Raw genomic sequence first — 16,018 nt, 5'->3', positions numbered from 1 at the left:
CAGCTCGAGAGAATTTAAACAATCACTACCACCACTAAAAGAAATTTTTCTGAAACCACATGATCAAGCACTGCATCCATATTTCCACCAGAATTTGTGTTATTAACTATGTTTTCTTCATGCCCAAATGACACTGTAGATCTGTCTTTGTCTCTTCAACCTTATGAAAGGGCAGGATAAAGAAAGCCTTTGAAATATAATCATGTCTCTGAAAAGAAGAAACACGTTTTCCAGCTGTGGCTTTGTCTTCTGAAGCCAGGTGAAAGACTTGCCCATAATTAGCACACATTTCACTCTCATTAACATCTGCATAAACTGTTGAATTCATTTTAGCATCTTTACAGATTATTATTTTTCATGCACTATTGGCCTTACAGATCATGTTTACTAAGCCCTCCTAATCAGGTCACAGAAATGAGGACACTCCTGACCTAATGCCACTGTAAAGTTTTTTCCAAAAGGGAGGCTTACTGTAAAGAAATCTATACCCACATCAAAAACCATAATTCTGAAAGGGCAGAAGAAGTCATGCTGTATTTATTCTACTTGCCAATAGCATAATAAAATCCAAGTGTGTGTTAATTAGGTACACAAATAAGTCTTAATTATGTGACTAGTCTGCAAGCTTTTTTATTAAATGAACTTCAATACTTTTTTTTAAAGCCACAATAACCTTGTATGACATTGGAGTGGACAGATGTCAGAGTTTAGGCAATTCAAAAGTGAAGATGTATGCAACATTTCAACAACATAAGGAGCAACAGAACAAAAGTATAGGGGAAATAAATACATTTCTGCTTTGAAGCTACTATAGGTCCAAAAAGAACTCAAGCACAATTGTCAATCTACCCTTTTATAAAGCATTATTCTGACTTCTTGTATAATAGTCTTTCTTAATCCTGGCTTTTGAAGATATGTTGGAATGTAACATTCCAGGCACTAGAATGCATACTGAAAACAAATTGTGGTGTTACTCTGGATTTTAGAGTGTCATTAGTAATTCAGGAAATACCAAGGTATTTCACAGAAGAGGAAAAAGAATTCTGCAAATATTTCTTAAGCAACTCTATGCAACATCTATTCACAGGTGGAGGATAAAATCAGTACTGCAACCCCTATTTTACTGTCTTTCAATCTCTCAGCAGTATTTCTCTTAAAATCATTCAGATTCCAGTCCTGCAATTTGCACATTTTTAATCTCTTCTGTGCATTCAGATAACTGCTTGTTCTTTCAAGGGATATGAGAAAGTTTTGGGAAAACAACCAATGCTGGTCATTAGCACTACACAAATATTTTAACACAGCAGAAAAACATGATTCAGGAAAAAAAAAAAAGATTTCCTAGTTGTTATAATTCTGACTCACAGAGCATTTTTCTTCATCTTTATATGATGGCAGAAAAATACTTAAAATACAAAAGGAAAAACTATACCACAATTCTAACTTTAGGATGCAAATCAATAAAATTTTTATGACCTAAATAAAGCCTGACAAAAGAGATGCTTGCAACTCACCCCACCAGAATAATCTAATGTGGATACAGATTATCAACTCCTTGACCACTACTGCAGTATCATGCTTGTAAACCTGACATAAACACTAATTCAGAAAGATGAAGAATATGCTTTCTGAAGTGCAAAGTTTTCAAACCAGAGACACTGCCCATATGTTTTGGGTCCAGTACCTAAATAAGGCCTTAGAATTTAATTAAACAAGATGGTTAAGTTTTATATTGTCCTGGTTTCAGCTGGGATAGAGTTAATTTTCGTTCTAGTAGCTGGTATAGTGTTATGTTTTGGATTTAGTATGAGAATAATGTTGATAACATTGAAGTTTTCAGTTGTTGCTAAGTATACTAAGTCAAGGATTTTTCAGCTTCTCATGCCCAGCCAGCAAGAAGGCTGGTGGGGTGGATTTGGCCTGGGAGGTGTGGATTGCTGCTCAGGGACTAACTGGGCATTGTTTGGCAAGTGGTGAACAATTGCATTGTGCATCACTTGTTTTGTATATTCCTATTATTATTATTATTATATTGCTATTATTATAATTATTATTTTCATCCTTTCTGTTCTATTAAATTGTTCTTATCTCAAACCACAAGTTTTACATTTTTTTTTTTCTGATTCTGTCCCCCATCCCACTGGGTGGGGGGGAAGGGAGCAAGCAGCTGTGTGGTTCTTAGTTGCTGGCTGGGGTTAAACCACAACATTTGTAAAACTTTATCGCCACTGAAAGGGGTACTATTATTACCAATCCCATTCCCAGCTACATATTCCCACTCCTTCCATTGCACTGGATTTATTATTTGTAGAACCCTGCAGCGAGCCAGTTCAATTTTCTCAACTAGCAGAAAACTAGATGCAATGGTGGGGTTAGACTCTGCAGCCACAAATAGTGGAGGAAGGGATATTACTCCTTTCAACAGCTAGATCAGTTCAAATTGTCTGCACATCCCGCTTTTTCCCAAAGTCACTGCTACAAAAAGAAAATTACATACAAATATTGACCAGTTCTCTGGACCTTCTGTGTTTTGACTTCTCAATACTTCTCACTCATCTACAGTGTTCTGGGTAAGATTTGGGTAAGAGCAAAATGAAACTTTTAGCACTTGGATGGTTCTTTTTTTCTCTGTGAGAATCTATACTAAAACCAAACCAAAACCATAAAATACAAAACCCTTAGTATTTTTGCAGCAAATGCTTGTGTGTGTTTACATGTGTATGCAATTGTTTAGGAAAACTTAGATCTTGGTGGATGGATAGCATAGAATACCACCAATATTACAAACTGCACCCCAAAAATGATATTGACATTTTTTCTGACAGCCCAGAAAAGAACAAAGGGACTGTATGATGAACAAATACTATGCTCTCTTTTTAAGAACTGAGCAGCTGTATAAGGAAGGGCTATCAGCAGAAAACTTGAAATGCAGCTGTCTATAATTTAAAAATATAAAAAACTGGTCCTATGTAACTCATGTATAATAATTTAAAATTCTCTTTAACATTGCTTCTATTTCAAAGATTTGTAAAGCAAGTGCTGTAACAGGCAATTTCTAAATAGCAATTTCTTTGAAAGGTAAGGTTGTCATTCCTGCTTGTTCTTAGTGGTTTTTTTTTTAATTGAAAGTCATCTACATAAATTTTTACATGATTTTGTTCTTCATGTTAAAATATGATGAAAGTTTACATAATTGTCCAACATTTAAATATTTCTATTTTGTATAGTTTTTATAAGCACTTGAAAACAATGTAAATTATTCAAGGGAAAAACAAGTTCTAGTGCAGAACAACCAGTCTTGTCCTGTAACTAATTTCAAACCTGCAAGCTGTTCTGCATTTGTTGTCAAAGGACAGTTTTTTAAGATTGGACCCCTGGACTAAACATCTCTGTAGCTTTGTATATAGTGTATCTGAACTGTTCTTCACCTGCTTTTGCATGTAATCTATTGAAATTGGATCCTGATCTTGATTTGGATGTTTCTACGGGATAGGTATTTAAAAATAAACTTCTTTATACATACATAATAAGGACATTTTCCCCAGACACTTAGTGAAGAATTAAAAAAATTATCCATTTCTACTCACTCGGATACATTCCAATAAAATACCTCTATTACATCAAATGACCAAAAGCTGTTTTCCTTACTTTTTGTGTGGAAAGGAGTGGTAATAATTTCACAGATTTGGCTGTTCTTTTCTTTACATAGTTCGCTAACTTTGGTAGAAGTGTAGCATCCCCTAGCGTTCATTTTTTATGTTATTACACCGGAAAAAAATGCTGGCAAATAATCTCATACCTAGCAAATGCTATCCAAAACAGTTTTTGCCATAGGATTCAATATTCATTTTCACATCGAGATTTTAGCAGAGAGATGTCACTGATCTGCCTGATAACCATAAAAAAGCCTGAGGATGAAGTTTTCCTCAAAGGACATAAATATATCTCACTGTAGCAGCCTGAGGAGAAGCAATCAAAGAGTGTGTTTAAACCTATATACTGGTTAGTGTCAATACCAAGACTATGGATAAGCCATCCTATACTGACCTGCGTGGTTCTCATATCAGCAGTCACCATTCTGGGCCTCCAGAAGAACCCTAGCCAGCAGTGTTTGATGCTTTCTTAGTGAGGTAACCATGGAACAATCTGTCCTACACTTTGATGGAAAAGAAGAGCTCACATACCTCGTATTATGCTAGGGCATAGTCTTCCTCCACCCACATCAAATGCTCATGTGTAAATTTAATTCTAGGAAGACAAACAAGCAAATGCAAAGCATTTGAAGTAATTGCCAAATCCCAGTCCAGACATGTTTTTGCCATATAAGTTGCAGTTAAATGTCTAGTACTATGTAAACAAATCTTAGTAAACATGGATAAAAAGACAAAGGCTAGAAGCAAACTGGTTCTTGAATGGTGCAGCAGCAGACAGAAAATATTGAGGCAACTGGGACTCCTCCACTAGAATGCATAAAGCAACCACCACCAGGGGACACTCACATAACCCCAATAATTATACATTCAAAAGAGCTCAACAGACCCATGACAACAATTTCTGGAGAAAAGGAAGGCATATGGGCCCTCAAAACACACCTCTAATTTCATCACAAATTATGGCTAGATTTCTTCAAAGTTCTGTCAACACTGGATGACATTCAGAATTAGTAGGCTTGCACAAAGCACGTGATTTTTTGAGCTATGATATGTCAGATTTAAATGCAGTTTTGCTACAAAGGTAACTAACAATCAGGCAGATGTGTCTGAGCTTTTGGATCTACATTTTTATTTACATTAAAAGTTAGCAGTTGCAACCAGAATGTCATTCATTCTGAACTGAATATATTCCCATATATGTTAGAAAATAGAAAAAAAAATTATTTCTCTCAAAGGGTATGACAATCATACTACTATAGTTTTACAAGTTAATCAAAAAAGGACATAATGGCTTAGTTCAGAGTATCTGTGTTCTCTGCAGTAACCCAATAAACTTAGAGATCTAATTTACCTAAAAATGCCATGCAGTGTTCCTTAAGCTTAGAAATGGGATAATTTCCAGTCACAAACATTTTTCTTTACCTCTGGCTGATTTTCTTGACATCTTTTTAAGGTTGGGTTTTTTTCCCTGGTGGTGGGAGGAAGCCACCTCACCTTGATAACATTGAGCATATAAACAAACTATAAAATTGATCCTCCTCTGGATGGCATGATGACACTGTTTTGTCAGCTAAACTGATAGAAAAGAGCTGTACTACAAACAGTTTTAATCAGCCTTTCTAAGCAGAAAGATGTAGTGCTTTAGAAATAAACTTCTCCACCTGTCAGCAGCATTAAAGAGCTGCTCAGTTTTGGAATTAAAAAGCCAAAGGACTTTATTTAGTCCCATTCCCCCCAAAATCTTCCTATGTCAACAGAATAATTCAGACAACTACAGAGATATCTAGCAATACTGTAGATGTCCTAGGATATCCCATGTGGCCTCTAGCTTCTACTCCCCAAGGCCAAAAGTCTCTCATAAGTCCCATGTCATATGTGTCAGCCCCACAAAGACATCTCAGCTCCCAGAGAGCACTTAAAATTATAATAGATGCCTCTATTTAGGAAGTTAAATCCCACCCTTTAAAAAATTCTTGGACAATATGACATAGTTGGGGTGCTGGTTAATAGCTACCTGGAACATTGAGGAATCAAGGCTTTCACTCACTCTGAAGAGATGCTATGCTTTTATCACACAGGCTATACAGAACAGTCAGAATTAATATATCCAGGCAGACAGACAAAAATTTACAGAATTCATTATTATCTCACCTGGCTTAAACTACCACAGCTGGTTTGTGAATTTCTATACAACACTACTTCTTACAGAGAGATGTCTTTATTGATGACTATTTAATCTCATTAATGAAATAGTTTTATGTGTTTACCATATAACAGGAAAGAACAATAATTTTCAGAACAAACTAATCTTATGAACATAAGTAAAGGAAGAAAGGAAGACAAAGCAGATGCAGGGCATTTCTCCATGACTAAAACCCTTATAAAATTCCTTACAAAATTCTAACATATACACAGTGGAAGCCACAATAAACACATCTTATATGATACTCCACTAATCAATACATTTAAAATATACATGTCACTAAATCACAGAAGCATAAAATAAAGTCACTTAGCAGTACATACAATAATTTCTCCTCTTGTGATCCCAAGCATGCATCTTACATTATTCCAGCCAGTAAAATACTATAGGCTACATCTTGCACTGTTTTGTACATGCACACTATCAGGAAACATTTCTTCCCAACATTAATACCTCACTGGCTGTTTGACAGAGTAAGCAATTAAGCTGAGAGAAGCTAATTTGGTAATAGATTTTGGGCGAAAAAAGAAAGCAACAGAACAGAAATAAGGCTTGCTCTCTGATATTGTTACAGTGGCAAGACGTCTGGTTTTGGACAGAAAAGTGAAGAACACAGATTTTTTTGTATTTTTTCCATATTTGCTTTTGTGGGTTTAGGTTATACAAGTTATATTTATACCAACATTAAATCCCTATAGTTTCTACTTAGTAATTCTCAATTTTTCTTTAATGCTTAATTGGTGTAATCATTGCACAGAAGAGAGATGATGCTATTATTTACAGAGAGTAAGAACAGGTGCTTATACAGAATATTGGTCAACAGCTGTGATGAATATTCACTGTTATAGGATAAAAGCTTACAAGGAAAAAAAAAAAAAGAAAAAAAAAAGGAAAAAAAAAAGTTCCTGAAAGAAGGATTTCAGGGTTTCTGTGCATCTGGCACTTAGCTATTATTATTATCTGTGCTGCCCAGGCTTGATTGGCAAATTGCATTTGTGTGATCTCAGCCTCACAGTTTGCAATAGTCTCACATAAACTTTCAATTTGTAATACAAATAGTAGTAAATCATGACACTAAATCCAGGATTAAAAAAAATTCTCCTCTCAACTCCCTTCTAGAGTTTGTGTCTTATTGTACTTTTAGGAGTCATAAAGGTCAACAATGGATTAAATTTTTTTTATTGTTTTATCCTATTTTAGGAGACTTGCTGCTAGGTGATTCCACATCTAAGCAATACCGGTGTAATATGTTGACACACTGCTACAGAGACACTAGCTCAGCAAATTTCCAAGAAAGTATAATGTATATTTACAAATATTGACTTAGGTAGAACAATCCTTAGAATGCTAAAAAAATTAAGGGAGTTTATCACCCCAGATAAAAGATAAAGAAATATCAAATTTAAAAAAAAAGGTTTATTTTCAGTTTCAATTATTTCTAATCATTAGTTTTTCCTTGACAGACTACTTAATGTATTAATGCATGAATTAAATATTAGTCTTTGCATTGCAGGATCATCTATTTAAATGTCACTTTAATAGCTTATTACATAAAACCCTAGGGTGAAATCCAGGCCCTATTATCTCCAGTGAGTCCAGAGTTTCACCCAGGACATTAATCTGTTTTTTCAATGCATGGAAATTATAGTATTTCAAGGACAATAAAATCCTTTCTAGGCAAATTAAAAATTATTAATATATCTAAGCCCTTCTTGTGTCTATTGAGTAAGTTGTGAACAATAACAGTTAATAGAAATGTTAAGTTGACAGAAATATTGAAGGGAACTGAAAGGGTTTTTCCAACTGCAGCCTCGTATTTCATTTTTCTTTAGTCTGTTTTCTTGTATTACTGTTACTACTTTGCAGCTATCAATACCTTGTTTTTTATATAAAACACTTTATAAAAGCATTGCTCTGTCCATTTAATAAATGGTTAAAACATGGAAGGGAGAAATTACTTTCCCCCCTGAAAATTGCAAGGTGAATTCAGCATTACGACCCAAGTGATCAGCTTGGAATATAACAGAAAGGAACACTGGGTTGAAGAAAAGGATGCGCATTCTTTCTTCTTTTTGAGTGCAAACATCCAAAAGGCTCTGGAAATTGTCCAGTGTTTCTTCAGCTGATTTCTGCTTTCACGATTCCTTGGTGAATCATAAGATGCAGGAAAAAGGCTTTAAAAACCAAGCCTTTTCACTCGTTAGTTAAACTACACGCTACCTTCAAGCCAAAATAAAAAAGTTAGACAATATCAGTTATTAAAAGTTAATGGGCTGTCGTGGTTTAACCCCAGCCAGCAACTAAGCACCAGGCAGCTGCTCCCTCACTCCCCCCGCCCCCAGTGGGATCAGGGAGAGAATCAGAAAAAAAAGTAAAACTCGCAGGTTGAGATAAGAACAGTTTACCAGAACAGAAAGAGAGAAACTAATAATGATAGTAATAACAATACTAAAATGATAATACTAATAATGAAAGGATTGGAATATACAGAACAAGTGATGCACAATGCAATTGCTCACCACTCGCTGACAGATGCCCAGTCAGTCCCCGAGCAGAGATCCCCCCCACAGGCCAACTCCCCCTAGTTTCTATACTGGGCAGGATGTCACGTGGTATGGAATATCCCTTTGGCCAGTTGGGGTCAGCTGCCCTGGCTGTGTCCCCTCCCAACTTCTTGTGCCCCTCCAGCCTTCTTGTCGGCTGGGCATGAGAAGCTGAAAAATCCTTGACTTAGTCTAAACATTACTTAGCAACAACTGAAAACATCAGTGTGTTATCAACATTCTTCTCATACTGAACCCAAAACATAGCACTATACCAGCTACTGGGAAGAAAATTAACTCTATCCCAGCCAAAACCAGGACATGGGCTTGAAAGGGATCTGGGATAGAACTAGGACTTGAGTTTCAAGGTCCATTCTGCAACAGGTAACGTATGTTGGTTCTGCATAGTGCTATTATCACTGGAGTGTACAGGCATGCACTCTGTAGGCACGAAAATAATACTGCACCAAGACAGGACAAGGGCTTCTTTGGAAATAATGCTGATAGTAGGGAGTTCAGCAGTCTAAATAATTCTGGAAACCCTATCAGCTTGGCTGTGAGTTGTAACAACACAGCTTCACCAACCAGGCTGCATGGTGCTTATTTGTGATACACACAGATTTTGCTGTCAAAGTTCCGATTTAGGTCTTAAGTAATACATTTTTTTGCTCTGTTGAAAGCCCCGCAGACTTTCATAGCCTTCAGTCTGGCAAAGGTAAACATGTATGACTACTAATAAATGATCACAGCTCATTGTTCTCATTATAGTAGATTTATAAAGGCCTGGCTGAACATCATTGCTGGCTTACCTTCTTTTTTTGTGTAGATCGGATTGCAGTGGAGTTTTTCAAAGACCAGACTGGATAAAGTCATGAGCAACCTGGTCTAACATAACAACTTCATCATGCTTTGAGTAGGAGGTTGGCCTAGAGACTTTTTGAGGCCCCTTTCAGCCTGAATGTTTCTATGATTTGAAAATAGTATATATTTTTGTTTGTCTACTAATGCAGTCTAAAACTTTCTTAAAGTTCAGCTAAAGTAAGCCTGGAACACTTGTGTTTTTTTCTAGCTATGAAGTAAAAGAATAGTTCTAACCTGTGCTTTCATTCTTATTTATGTTTTGGTGGCACTTTTTAGTTATTCAGAAAGAATGTAATACAATAAAGAATTTACTTTATCGGCAGAGTGGGGGGAACATATAGAGGAAAATAGTTAATCACAAACTACTACCAATTATTGGATCGTTGTGCAGTCTCCATCTATCATATTGGTAATTACTCCAGACTTTCAACCTGCCTCTAGTACAGATGTACATACTGTATTTGAAGATATACTTATTCTTCCTTTATTAGCCAGTCATTTAAAAATTTGGAAAATAAGTATAAAGTGCAACTTTTTGTTTGTTTGTTTTACTGGTACATTATTAACCCATCAGGAAGGAAAGGGAAATGGTTATGATGAGGATAGGCTCATACCAATGATAATAAATACTTTTACAAAATAAAATGCATATGTGAAGTGTTTTCTGGAAACATTTTAAGAGTGTTTAGCTTAAATTTTCCCTTAAATCTGCCCCAGACATGGCCAAAAATGAAAAAGCCTGAAAACCTAAGTCACTAATTTATTATCATTATCCAAGCTGTAGAAAAAGTACATATTGCTCTGACAATATAATATTAAATAGAAGTGTTTACATTTTCTAGTTTCTAGAATGTAATTTCTGAGATAACACTTTTTAATATAATACTTTTAATCAGTTGGTGATCTTGAAAGCTGCTCCAGAGATACCAACTCCATTCCAAAAGGGAAATGCACATTACAATAGAAACAACATGTAAGTGCACGAAGATGTATGTGGAAATAGTTGATTAAAGATTTATATTGCATACATCAGTTGATTAAATGATTACCATTTAAATGAGGTAAACATAAATGCTGTAATACAATGCAGGTTTAGTGCCAAGCAGATATATATGAAATGCACTAAACATGAAAACAGGGTTTTACAACTAGTATACACAAACATACAGGTTTGTGGGGTTTTTTTTTAAGGTATGTAAAAGTAGATTCTATTCAGACAAGAATTCGACAGTATCTGAGAATCTACTTACTACATTAAATAGCAAAATCCTTTTAAACTCTATTTTTGTTCAGCTATGTGGACCTCTAAAATACCTTAGAAAGAACAGCCCAACTAATACTAACAAACAGAGGCTTTCAGCATAAGTATGAGAAATTTAAGCATTTAGACATCAAAAACATCTTCATGCCACTCTACAATAGTAAGATAACATTTTACAGGATTTATAAATAGCAATTTTTGACTGAAAGATTTTACTGAAACTCCAATAAGAATGGCGTTTTTCTTGTTACCTGAAAGCTCATTCCAACACTACATCTTTTTAACTGTACAGCCAATATAGTACTAGGAAATAAATCAGAAAATAATTTTATATCAAAACTATAATATGGGTTTTCTACATAACCATGCCCCAAATCAGTCATTCTACTTCTAATTCACTACCTCCCCCTTCTAGAAAATATTTCATGCCATGACAAAAAAATTAACTACATTTGATTTTCTAAATACAGTCTTACAAACTAGTTTGTAATCACTTCATCACCTAATAGACACCCTTTAAAACAAAGAAGTGATACTAGACTGCAACCGGATTTTCAGCCTGAAAGGATGAACCAGTCTCAGAATGAAACAAAAGGTTTCATAAAACCATAGAGATGTAGGAGCTTGTATTCAATGTACGATCTCTTAAGAATGCACTACTACTTTAATGTATGCAGCAGTTGTTCCACCTGCTCTGCAAGTAGAAAATTTATTTGCTTAATAGATTCTAAATAAAAACTGCAATCAGTCACCACAGAAATTGCACATCATTACATAACAGCCAGTAATTGATTACCAGATGCAGCCATTGAACTGGATTTCTACTTTTGTTCTTCACAGAACAGAAAGATAGCTTTTCACTCTTACATGCTACCTAAAGTCTAGTACCTGTTCCTTTCCTGCCTTTCTTAAGGCTCTACAATCATCATTCAATTACATACCATAGTAAAATGACTTCAACTGCTGTTTAATTGTAAAAGGTTTTTTGATGTATGGTTCCCATTGAGAATTTTAATTATAGGGCAGAGGCAAAAATCCATACTTGCTTTGCTTCCCCTGTCCCAATTATATGACCTACCCTGTACGTTATTAACACAGTTTTCTTTTTTTCAGAGATAGTAGAGTGTCAAGAAATAGAGTTCTCAAACCGTAGCACAGAATCTTCAGAATTCACTATTGTACATTTGATGCTACAAATGTTATCCCCTTTTTGCACAGTTCCATTTTTGTAAAACTGGGAACTTATGCAAAGACTAAATCCCAAGTTTTAATTCTTACAAAATAGAAGCCTGCTTTGTAGTAGTTTATGAAGAGAAAAGAGAAGCAAGAAATACCATACAGAAACATATCAATCATTCATCTAGAGTCCTTTCTGTAAAAATGACTGGACAATACACTTTAGAGGAAAGTCCAAAACTACTTCTTGGTATGAAAAATTATAGTGTGACAGAAAAACTCCCTTCTTAGCTCATCTGATGATTCCTTTATACCCAAATAGACAATGATTAATAGGCTCTTGTAACTTTAATCTCAGTTACTACTGTTTAACTAGATGTTGTTGGGGGGGTTGTTTGGGTTGGGGTTTTTTAATATATATATTTTGTTGCTACTGGATATTTTTTTGCTTGTCATTAAATGCCATTTGTTCTATTGTATTTAAGTTTTGCTTTTAGGTAAAGAATAAGTGAAAACATCTGAAATATGTATCTTGCACTTTGTTTTACTTCATATCTGTCATTATCCTTCTCAAATTAAGGTAGAACCCTTTATGCCCCATAAACTGGAAGTCAATTAGCTTTAGGAAGATTCTGCACAGGCAAAATGCTTAGCATAAAGAGGATGTTTTACAAACATATACACTGGAAACCCCAATCTTTTTGTACTTTGCCTTGTAAAACCTGTATCTTAAGAACAGACAGACAGCAAAACAGGCTCAAACACCTCAATCCCTCACCCTCAAGTATTCCTGGGCCCAGAACAAATCAAGGAAGATCATCCTCTCTTTGGTCACACCCAGGTGATACTTCCTTTACTGTTTGCCATGTGACTGTAGCTGAGGACTGCAGAGAAACCACCTATAGATTCTAACCTGTAAGTCAAGCAGAACACAAAGCAAGAACCTCTGGCAGTTCAAAATTTGCCTGCAATTTTGCCTGACACTGTCATTCCAATGGCTGTTTGCCCCAATCTTACTTTTATAATGTTTTACTGTACACATCTCTTCTGTTTTTCCCAGCTTATCCTTTCCTAAGTTATCTCTCCTCCCCCATCCCAAAGTCCCAAAAGAACACAATGAATGTGTTTTGATGTCATTGCACTGCTTACGGGGTATCGTTCTTCCCCAGAGTGAATCTATCTTATCTACTTGATCCTAAATTCTGTTAGATGGAGTCTCTGTGCTATTCTGCATTCATACAATGTCCAATAAAATAATAAAAAATAAATAATTAAAAAATCCCAATCTTTGATGGTCTTTTAACACACAAAAGGAAATCATATAGCCAATGTACTTGCCTTTTGATTTTTAAACTGTGTTTACTTACCCCAAGACAATGACTGGATCTTTTTTCTTCTCTGAATTTACTCAAATTCTGAATTAGCTTATCTTGTTTAACTGAAGCATAAAATAAAGGAGTCATTCTTAGCTATTTCTGTGTAGTCAAGCAGATCTCTGGTTGCTTTCTACAACTCTGCAAAAGACATTAATTTCATTTTGCTTTTTATACAAAAGAACAACAAAACAACAAAACTTAATAGCAGACTAAATATTAAATCCTATGCAGGTGTTTTCAACCTAGGTGGCTAGTGGGACATAATTTTCTAATATTCTGTTTAATTCCTTGACTAAATACATAACCATGTACATAACCATAACATGACAAACCAACAGCAAAGTGGAAATCTTTTCTTAACTGGAGGCTATTTTTTTTGTTTTGTTTACTTTTTTACTAGAAAAAGCAACTATGAAAATAAGAATAGCTATGGTTGCTAAGTTCGTTTGTTTAAAGGATAGGACAATGGATATGACACAGTGGGATGTATGAGAAAGGGGACCACATATAACACAGAAACTGTGGAATCAGAGACAAAAAAAACCCTTTGCGTCTTTAAACCTGGGATTTAGAGCTTAAATAACAGACACAGAATTATAGACCACACAGGAGCCAGAAGAATAAGTGGGTTGTCCTCATGTAGGTCCATCCAGTTATCTCACTTTCCAAACATTGGATAATCTAAATTCTGAAGAGATACATGAGAAAATTAAGTGTAAGTAATAGAAGTATGGGCTTTCACTGGTCTCTTTTTATACACATGTACACTGCTTTAAGAAATAGTTTATTTACTTTCCAAAGACATAGTTCAGCACACTAGAGTTTTATCCAAAAATTCTATCATACACATAGTAAGTAAAAGGGGACACTTCACTACCTTACCATGATGCTGTCATGAGGAGAGGAGGAAAAACAGAACCTGACCACAGGGTTCTAAAGAGTAAAATTGTGGTCTGCAACATCACACCTTTTTTTTTTTCCCTTGCCTCCTACACACAATGTTTTACTGCAAAAATAGGTTCAAGCTTTTTGTTAATTGAAATAGTCAGTTTAGACAACTGTGGTCTTCTCTTGAGCATACAGCACCTGTCTATACTAAAAATTTAGGCTAGTATATATAGAAGAGCAGAAGTCACTGGACATGTCTTGAAGCGTGCACTTGAACACTAGTTTAATATTACTATAAATTATCGTATTTGATTTTCTCATTGTAACTCATGTTCTAAATCTTCCAAGTCTTGTAGCTAGCAAATCTGCCTCAAGATTAATTTTGCTAAGATAGTGTAATTAATAGCTTAATTATGCATCTTAAATTTGAGTAATGTATTAAATCTTACCTTGTCCTAAAGAAAGCATGCATCTATGTAAGCGAGTAACAAATCATAGAAGTTATCTGCTCTTAAATTGCTTTAGTTTTGTTTAAAAATAAAAACTCATTGTTACTTGTTTGGAACTTAAGCAAGTATAAGAGCTGAAATTTATGCTGAAAGGAAAATTATCTGCAAAGCTACAAATGTAGAAGCTATACAAGTATAGAACAATTCTTAAAGCCCTACAGCCTACTGTAGTAGGCTGATCTTCCAGAGTACTGATCTTCTAGAAAACCATATTGCCAGACAATGAAAATCTAAACTATCTTGCTCACTCTGATATGGTCCAAAAAGAATGTTATCAATTATATCAGATTAGTATGTTCTGGGTTACAAAATGATGTTCCAAGTTCCTGTTTCTTGTTTCCCATTCCTATTCAGCATTATTTGCCCCTTTTTCTAATGTGTTCCAGGAAGAAATGAAACTGTTTTGAATCACGGTTAATTGTCAGTCAGGATTATTTTTATAGCTTTAAAAAAGAAACAAGAAGCAGCAATTATGCTAAACGATAAACCAGTCATGATTTGTAAACAACTTATTACAAGTATTTAATTTTTAAATCCTCTTTTCAGCTGAGAAAAAGAACATGCATGGCAGTTGCTTCCCAAATAGCACATGTGCTCTGTAGCAATTCTTAATTTCAAATATAAAATCCAGTTTCTGAATATATTAGTCTGAAACTCAAAATAAGGGTGGGAAAAGGAGTACGAGCATAGTAGCCAAACTCAATGACTAAGCAGAACATTTAACAGAAAGCAAATTCAGGCATACTAAAAAATAGTTTCAGTGAGCATTAAATATTTAATAATCAACATGTAGCAAAACTACTTCACAGCTGAACTGTATTTTATGTCATATTTGGCAACTGGATCCAGGTGGATCCTCTCTTCACTGGAATCAGCTGAGGCCACACTCAGTACAGCTGGGGAGACACCCGGTTGCCAGATGGGACCTAATTTTTATTTTCTCTTCCAACCCTGTTCTCTGGGATGCCATGCCACCCTCTGGCCTTCACCCTTTCCTTCGTTGACATTTTTTTGATAAATTGGTATGGTTTTCCCCCTGAATTCCAGCTAGATAGCCAAATGTCCGCGTTTTTAGGATTGCAAAGCACCCTGAATCCCCTTTCTCTCCATTTTAATAGGGAAAAAAAGAAAATGGGAGTTTCTCAACAGTTTCTCCCCTTTTGTCTAGCCGCAGGTGAGAGAGCGTGGCTGAACTCTAGAAGGGGATGATGAGGAGCCGCTTCCCACCACCTAGGCAGGCCGCAATCCTGGGACACGTGAAGAGAGCAGACCGACCAACGTGCCTCGAAGGCTTTACGAGAACGGAGCTACCTGGCCGCCACTGGAGCTGCGGCGAGCATAGCCTACACAGAGGCCAGACCGGATCGAACGGAACCAAAGACGCTAGCTCCACTGGGCCTCTGCCGGCGAGAATCTCCTCAGCGCCCAGCCCGCCTCTGGCACGAACCAAACCCCGCCCACTAAGGTCCGCAGCGGCCGTCAGAGCGAGCCCCACCCACCCGCATATGGGATTGGCAGGAACCGTGTCACTCAGATCGGACTCCCTCT

The 16,018-nt window shown here is 35.9% G+C and overlaps 1 long non-coding RNA gene across 1 annotated transcript; it reads right to left on the bottom strand.

Annotated features, from left to right (window-relative positions):
* Nucleotides 1–4,194: 4,194 nt before the first annotated feature.
* On the bottom strand, nt 4,195–15,917 carry LOC128142465 (uncharacterized). The gene is made up of 3 exons (XR_008235410.1): nt 15,782–15,917; nt 13,065–13,211; nt 4,195–4,248 (listed from the first exon to the last, which is right to left on the bottom strand). It is a non-coding gene; the product is annotated as an uncharacterized LOC128142465 (long non-coding RNA).
* Between the last annotated feature and the right edge of the window lie 101 nt (nt 15,918–16,018).

Source organism: Harpia harpyja, chromosome 1 (assembly GCF_026419915.1).
Source record: "Harpia harpyja isolate bHarHar1 chromosome 1, bHarHar1 primary haplotype, whole genome shotgun sequence".
Classification (NCBI taxonomy): Eukaryota; Metazoa; Chordata; class Aves; order Accipitriformes; family Accipitridae; genus Harpia; species Harpia harpyja.
The sequence above is the reverse complement of the archived record's forward strand: the minus strand, read 5'-3'. Positions and strand labels throughout refer to the sequence as shown.